The following is a 7,500-nucleotide window of genomic DNA, read 5'->3' on the forward strand; positions in this document are numbered from 1 at the left end:
TTATTTTCTCGGTCTCCAACACAAGAAAGCCGCGATCGTCTAGTGGTTAGGACACTGCGTTGTGGCCGCAGTAACCCAGGTTCAAATCCTGGTCCCGGCAATTTAATCATATGATTTTTTTGCCCTTAAATATCATTAGCGAGTTAACTACCCATATTTTCTCGATCTCCAACACATTAAAGCCGCGATCGTCTAGTGGTTAGGACACTGCGTTGTGGCCGCAGTAACCCAGGTTCAAATCCTGGTCCCGGTAATTTAATCATATGATTTTTTTGCCCTTTAATATTATTAGCAAGTTAACTACCCCTATTTTCTCTATCTCAACACAAGAAAGCCGCGATCGTCTAGTGGTTAGGACACTGCGTTGTGGCCGCAGTAACCCAGATTCAAATCCTGGTCCCGGCAATTTAATCATATAATTTTTTTGCCCTTAAATATTATTAGCAAGTTAACTACCCTTATTTTCTCTATCTCATCACAAGAAAGCCGCGATCGTCTAGTGGTTAGGACACTGCGTTGTGGCCGTAGTAACTCAGGTTCAAATCCTGGTCCCGCCAATTTAATCATATAATTCTTTTGCCCTTAAAGATCATTAGCAAGTTAACTACCCTATTTTCTCGATCTCCAACACAATAAAGCCGCGATCGTCTACTGGTTATGACACTGCCTTGTGGCTGCCGTAATCCCGCTTCAAATCCTGGTCCCGGCAATTTAATCATATAATTTTTTTGCCCTTAAATATTATTAGCAAGTTAACTACCCCTATTTTCTCTACCTCAACACAAGAAAGCCGCGATCGTCTAGTGGTTAGGACACTGTGTTGTGGCCGCAGTAACCCAGGTTCAAATCCTGGTCCCGGCAATTTAATCATATGAATTTTGTGCCCTTAAATATCATTAGCAAGTTAACTACCCTTATTTTCTCGATCTCCGACACAAGAAAGCCGCGATCGTCTAGTGGTTAGGACACTGCGTTGTGGCCGCAGTAACCCAGGTTCAAATCTAGGTCCCGGCAATGTAATGATGTGATTTTTTTCCCTTAAATATCATTAGCAAATTATCTACCCCGATTTTCCCTACCTCAACACAACAAGGCCGCGTTCGTCTAGTGGTTAGGACACTGCGTTGTGGCCGCAGTAATCCAGGTTCAAATCCTGGTCCCGGCAATTTAATCATTTGATTTTTTTTCCTTAAATATCATTAGCAAGTTATCTACCCCGATTTTCTCGATCTCCAACACACCAAAGCCGCGATTGTCTAGTGGTTAGGACTCTGCGTTGTGGCCGAAGTAACCCAGGTTAAAATCCTGGTCCCGGCAATTTAATCATATGATTTTTTTCCCTTAAATATCATTAGCAAGTTAACTACCCTTATTTTCTCGGTCTCCAACACAAGAAAGCCGCGATCGTCTAGTGGTTAGGACACTGCGTTGTGGCCGCAGTAACCCAGGTTCAAATCCTGGTCCCGGTAATTTAATCATATGATTTTTTTGCCTATCATTAGCAACTTAACTACCCCTATTTTCTCTATCTCAACACAGCAAAGCCGCGATCGTCTAAAGGTTAGGACACTGCGTTGTGGCCGCAGTAACCCAGTTTCAAATCCTGGTCCCGGCAATTTAATCGTATAATTTTTTTCAGTTAAATATCATTAGCAAGTTAACTACCCTTATTTTCTCTATCTCATCACAAGAAAGCCGGGATCGTCTAGTGGTTAGGACACTGCGTTGTGGCCGCAGTAACTCAGGTTCAAATCCTGGTCCCGGCAATTTAATCATATAATTCTTTTGCCCTTAAAGATCATTAGCAAGTTAACTACCCTATTTTCTCGATCTCCAACACAATAAAGCCGCGATCGTCTAGTGGTTAGGACACTGCATTGTGGCTGCAGTAATCCAGCTTCAAATCCTGGTCCCGGCAATTTAATCATATAATTTTTTTGCCCTTAAATATTATTAGCAAGTTAACTACCCCTATTTTCTCTACCTCAACACAAGAAAGCCGCGATCGTCTAGTGGTTAGGACACTGTGTTGTGGCCGCAGTAGCCCAGGTTCAAATCCTGGTCCCGGCAATTTCATCATATGATTTTTTTGCCCTTAAATATCATTAGCAAGTTAACTACCCTTATTTTCTCGATCTCCGACACAAGAAAGCCGCGATCGTCTAGTGGTTAGGACACTGCGTTGTGGCCGCAGTAACCCAGGTTCAAATCCTGGTCCCGGCAATTTAATGATGTGATTTTTCTTGCCCTTAAATATTATTAGCAATTTAACTACCCCGATTTTCTCTATCTCAACACAACAAAGCCGCAATCGTCTAGTGGTTAGGACATGGCGTTGTGGCCGCAGTAATCCAGGTTCAACTCCTGGTCCCGGAAGTTTAATCATATGATTTTTTTTGTCCTTATATATCATTAGCAAGTTAACTACCCTTATTTTCTCGGTCTCCAACACAAGAAAGCCGCGATCGTCTAGTGGTTAGGACACTGCGTTGTGGCCGCAGTAACCCAGGTTCAAATCCTGGTCCCGGCAATTTAATCATATGATTTTTTTGCCCTTAAATATCATTAGCAAGTTAACTACCCTTATTTTCTCGATCTCCAACACAAGAAAGCCGCGATCGTCTAGTGGTTAGGACACTGCGTTGTGGCCGCAGTAACCTAGGTTCAAATCCTGGTCCCGGCAATTTAATCATATAATTTTTTTGCCCTTAAATATTATTAGCAAGTTAACTACCCCTATTTTCTCTACCTCAACACAAGAAAGCCGCGATCGTCTAGTGGTTAGGACACTGCGTTGTGGCCGCAGTAGCCCAGGTTCAAATCCTGGTCCCGGCAATTTCATCATATGATTTTTTTGTCCTTATATATCATTAGCAAGTTAACTACCCTTATTTTCTCGGTCTCCAACACAAGAAAGCCGCGATCGTCTAGTGGTTAGGACACTGCGTTGTGGCCGCAGTAACCCAGGTTCAAATCCTGGTCCCGGCAATTTAATCATGTGATTTTTCTTGCCCTTAAATATTATTAGCAATTTAACTACCCCGATTTTCTCTATCTCAACACAACAAAGCCGCAATCGTCTAGTGGTTAGGACATGGCGTTGTGGCCGCAGTAATCCAGGTTCAAATCCTGGTCCCGGCAGTTTAATCATATGATTTTTTTTGTCCTTATATATCATTAGCAAGTTAACTACCCCGATTTTCTCAACCTCAACACAACAAAGCTGCGATCGTCTAGTGGTTAGGACACTGCGTTGTGGCCGCAGTAACCCAGGTTCAAATCCTGGTCCCGGCAATTTAATCATTTGATTTTTTTTCCTTAAATATCATTAGCAAGTTATCTACCCCGATTTTCTCTACCTCAACACAACAAAGCCGCGATCGTCTAGTGGTTAGGACACTGCGTTGTGGCCGCAGTAACTCAGGTTCAAATCCTGGTCCCGTCAATTTAATCATATAATTCTTTTGCCCTTAAAGATCATTAGCAAGTTAACTACCCTATTTTCTCGATCTCCAACACAATAAAGCCGCGATCGTCTAGTGGTTAGGACACTGCATTGTGGCTGCAGTAATCCAGCTTCAAATCCTGGTCCCGGCAATTTAATCATATGATTTTTTTGCCCTTAAATATCATTAGCAAGTTAACTGCTCCAATTTTCTCGATCTCCAACTAAACAAAGCCGCGATCGTCTAGTGGTTAGGACATTGCGTTGTGGCCGCAGTAACCCAGGTTCAAATCCTGTTCCCGGCAATTTAATCATATGATTTTTTTTCTTTTAAATATTATTAACAAGTTAACTACCCCAATTTTCTTTATTGCAACACGACAAAGCCGCGATCGTCTAGTGGTTAGGACACTATGTTGTGGCTGCAGTAACCCAGGTTCAAATCCTTGTCCCGGTAATTTAATCATATGATTTTTTCCCTTAAATAAAATTAACAAGTTAACTGCCCTAATTTTCTCTATAGGGAGCTTTAGCAACGACAACGGCGACGTCAACGAGAACATCACAAATTTGCATATTTTGTAAATATGCAAGATAAATGTTCATTTTCTTCCCTAAATAAAGCGCCGCTCAAAACGTTTTCATTCCTGAGGGACTGTCATACCTTTCTGGATTTAAAAAACTTGGAATAGTTGTGAAGTGATTACAATAATGAGACATCATTGGCCTTCAAAAAGGGCGATCGGACTCTGCTGATGAATTGGAGACCAATCACTCTCCTTGCTACGGACTATAAGATCCTGACCAAAGCGCTTGCCAACAGTCTTCATTGTGTGCTCCCATCTGTTATACATTCTGATCAGACGGCCTCGGTGAGAGGAAGAACCTCTTGCTCTCATCAGCGTTGACCAACTAAAAGCTTTTGACAGAGTTTCGCACGAGTTTTTGTTCGAGACCTTAGTGACTTTTGGCCTTGGGCCTAATTTCATTCGATGGATCCGCGTTATTTACAATTGCGTTTCCAGTTCTGTTAAAACGAATGGTTAGCTTACATCACTTATAGCATTAGAACGATGCCTGAGGCAGGGATGTGCTTTATCTATGCCCCTCTATGTGCTAACAGCGAAAACTCTGGCGATGAATATGAGAGACTTCTCTAATTAACGGCGTTCCCCCACCTAACTTGAATGCGAAGGAAAAGTTGTCCCAATTTGCCGACGATACCACTCTGCTGCCTATTGATGACAAATCTATAGCTGAGTCTTTTCGTACATTTGACAAATATGAGCAAGCCTCGGGTGCAACGATAAATCTCAGCAAATGTAAAGGTCTGTGGTGCGGAACTTTTGCTTTTCGTACGGATTAGGTTTTTGGCTTTTATTGGTTCAATGACTACATCCCAGATAAAATCCTCGGTCTGTTTTTGGGCAATGTTGACAGCACTAAATTAAATTGGGAATGTAAAGTAAAGAAGATTACTAATATCATTAAAGCTTGGAGCCACAGAGATCTGAATCATAAAGGGAAGACATTAGTCATCAATGGACCTCACTCTCCATACCACCTTGGGCGTTCACGCAAATTGAACAGCTTTTTCAGCTTTTTCTCTTACAGCTTTTTCTGGTCTGGAAAAAAAACTGCTTGTGAACAGGGATATTTTGGCTCTACCACTTAAGGAAGGAGGCTTTAATATAGCGAGGCTCGACTCTAAAATTCATGTCCTCAGACTTAATACTCTACGTAGAATGATAACTGGAGAGGAGGCACACTTTACTGCCTACCTTTTGAGAGTGTCAGGTATGAGACCTGGCAAGTTAACTCTTGCACTTGATTACAAAGCGCGATATATCGACCGTGATATTCCATCCTTTCACAAAGAACTTTTAACCGTCTGGTGTAAACACGGTCCCTATCATTCACGCAGCAATCCACCAGTTTTTAGAACAGATGTTCTCAAAGAGCCGCTTTTCCGTAAGAATCTGATTTCTCAACAACAGGTCACCCTTTTATAGAGTCTGGGTGGAAAGTAATCTGATTCAGCTCAAGGACATCTGTTATGAAGTTATCCCTGGTTTCCTGCCGGAGACAGCTATACATGAGATCTTGTCCGAACATGAAGAGAATAGGGATCGTACTTTTCAACAGCCGTGAGGGAGCTCCGTGAGATTAGATGTGCTGTCCCCGCAAGGAGTCAGGGAAGTTAAGTATCGCGCAGATGCAAGAGCCGCAACCAAGCACGCTGCAACCGAGCTTCATTACCCCCGCAGACACACCTGGAAATCCGCCAGTGGATATAATCAGTTGCAATACTCGTAAGTTTTATAAACAGCCTTGGAAAGATTTTCAGGCTGCTATCCCTGCTCTGGATCTACAACCCCAACCGGCGTTTAATTCTCGTTTTTGGAGAAATGTCTAATTGGCTCTGTTCGCGAACAAATTGGGGTCTTAAATTGGAAAATTGTCCACAGAAAACTTCACACGGCTCTCTCCCTTAATCGTATGGGAGTATTTGATGTTCCGATTTGTCATAAGTGTGGAGAGAATTTGCTGGTTCACGGTATCACCTTGGATATATTTTGGAGCCAGGTGCAGATTTATGTTGACAAGATTACTAGTTCTAGTTCAACCATTACAAACTATATTAAGCTCCTAGGATAGATTCCGCGCGAAAAGGAGCAGGTTCCTAAAAGGATAATTAATTTAGTTAATTGGACTCTTACTTTTGCGCGATATGCTATCTATAGCTCAGCCGCAGATTTCAAATCCCGTTCTGAAGTAACATCGATTGCAGCAATATTTCGAGCTGTTATGAAAGCCCACATAAGTCGTCATAATGATCGAATGATAAAACAATTATTGAACTCGGTTATCGCAAAATATCGTGATATGTCAGTCTCTCGCAGATCAATTATTTACCTCAGCTTTCGGCTTCGGCAAATAATTGATCTGCTCACCACTGACAAATACGATATTTTGCTCAACCTCGTCCAATAATTGTTAATTATTTGCCATGAATATTATCAGCAAATTAACTCCCCCAGTTTCCTTTACCTCAATACATCAAAGCCGCGATCGTCTAGTGGTTAGGACACTGCGTTGTGGCCGCAGTAACCCAGGTTCGAATCCTGGTCCCGGCAATGTAATCCAAAGATTTCTTTTATTATTTGCCATGAATATTATCAGCAAAGTAACTCCCTTGATTTCCTTTAACTCAATACAACAAAGCCGCGATCGTCTAGTGGTTAGGACACTGCGTTGTGGCCGCGATAACCTAGGTTCGAATCCTGGTCCCGGCAAAGTCATAGACCTTATTCATAAATGGCGGTCACATTTATAATTCTTTTGTCCACTGGCAATTTAGCCTACCACGCCTAATTTTAGAGCAATAATTCTTTTTATTTCACTGTTGGGTATCGCGGCTTGGTAGGATAATTTGCACTTCGACAAAAGAATTTTAAATTGACCGCCATTTATGAATAAGGTCTATCTAATGACTTTTTTTTTATTTACTATGAATATTATCAGCAAAGTAACTCCCTTGATTTCCTTTACCTCAATACAGCAAGCCGCGATCATCTAGTGGTTAGGACACTGCGTTGTGGCCGCAATAACCTAGGTTCGAATCCTGGTAACGGCAATGACATCCAATGATTTATTTTATGAAAATTACCATCAAACTAACTCCCCCGATTTCCTTTATATCAATAGAGCAAGCCGCGATCGTCTAGTGGTTAGGACACTGCGTTGTGGCCGCAATAACCTAGGTTCGAATCCTGGTCCCGGCAATGTCATCCAATGACTTTTTTTTATTTACTATGAATATTACCAGCAAAGTAACTCCCCCGATTTCACTAATCCAAAACAGCAAAGCCGGGATCGTCTAGTGGTTAGGACACTGCGTTGTGGCCGCAGTAACCCAGGTTCGAATCTTGGTCCCGCCAGTTTAATTATACGATTTTTTTTGCCCTTAAATATCATTAGCAAGTTAACTACCCCTATTTTCTCTATCTCAACACAACAAAGCCGCGATCGTCTAGTGGTTAGGACACTGCGTT

General features: G+C 42.0%; 9 non-coding genes across 9 annotated transcripts; all 9 read left to right on the top strand.

Moving 5' to 3' along the window:
• Positions 1 to 28: 28 nt before the first annotated feature.
• On the top strand, positions 29 to 100 carry Trnah-gug (transfer RNA histidin (anticodon GUG)). The gene has a single exon. It is a non-coding gene; the product is annotated as a tRNA-His (tRNA).
• A 689-nt stretch (positions 101 to 789) lies between these two features.
• Trnah-gug (transfer RNA histidin (anticodon GUG)) lies at positions 790 to 861 on the top strand. Its single transcript has one exon. It is a non-coding gene; the product is annotated as a tRNA-His (tRNA).
• Positions 862 to 1,694: 833 nt separating this feature from the next.
• Positions 1,695 to 1,766, top strand: Trnah-gug (transfer RNA histidin (anticodon GUG)). Its single transcript has one exon. It is a non-coding gene; the product is annotated as a tRNA-His (tRNA).
• A 232-nt stretch (positions 1,767 to 1,998) lies between these two features.
• Trnah-gug (transfer RNA histidin (anticodon GUG)) lies at positions 1,999 to 2,070 on the top strand. Its single transcript has one exon. It is a non-coding gene; the product is annotated as a tRNA-His (tRNA).
• Positions 2,071 to 2,151: 81 nt separating this feature from the next.
• Positions 2,152 to 2,223, top strand: Trnah-gug (transfer RNA histidin (anticodon GUG)). Its single transcript has one exon. It is a non-coding gene; the product is annotated as a tRNA-His (tRNA).
• A 235-nt stretch (positions 2,224 to 2,458) lies between these two features.
• Positions 2,459 to 2,530, top strand: Trnah-gug (transfer RNA histidin (anticodon GUG)). Its single transcript has one exon. It is a non-coding gene; the product is annotated as a tRNA-His (tRNA).
• A 233-nt stretch (positions 2,531 to 2,763) lies between these two features.
• On the top strand, positions 2,764 to 2,835 carry Trnah-gug (transfer RNA histidin (anticodon GUG)). Its single transcript has one exon. It is a non-coding gene; the product is annotated as a tRNA-His (tRNA).
• Positions 2,836 to 2,916: 81 nt separating this feature from the next.
• On the top strand, positions 2,917 to 2,988 carry Trnah-gug (transfer RNA histidin (anticodon GUG)). Its single transcript has one exon. It is a non-coding gene; the product is annotated as a tRNA-His (tRNA).
• Positions 2,989 to 6,510: 3,522 nt separating this feature from the next.
• On the top strand, positions 6,511 to 6,582 carry Trnah-gug (transfer RNA histidin (anticodon GUG)). The gene has a single exon. It is a non-coding gene; the product is annotated as a tRNA-His (tRNA).
• The last annotated feature ends 918 nt before the right edge of the window (positions 6,583 to 7,500 follow it).

Source organism: Montipora capricornis, chromosome 3, assembly GCF_036669925.1.
Source record: "Montipora capricornis isolate CH-2021 chromosome 3, ASM3666992v2, whole genome shotgun sequence".
In the NCBI taxonomy this organism is placed as follows: Eukaryota; Metazoa; Cnidaria; class Anthozoa; order Scleractinia; family Acroporidae; genus Montipora; species Montipora capricornis.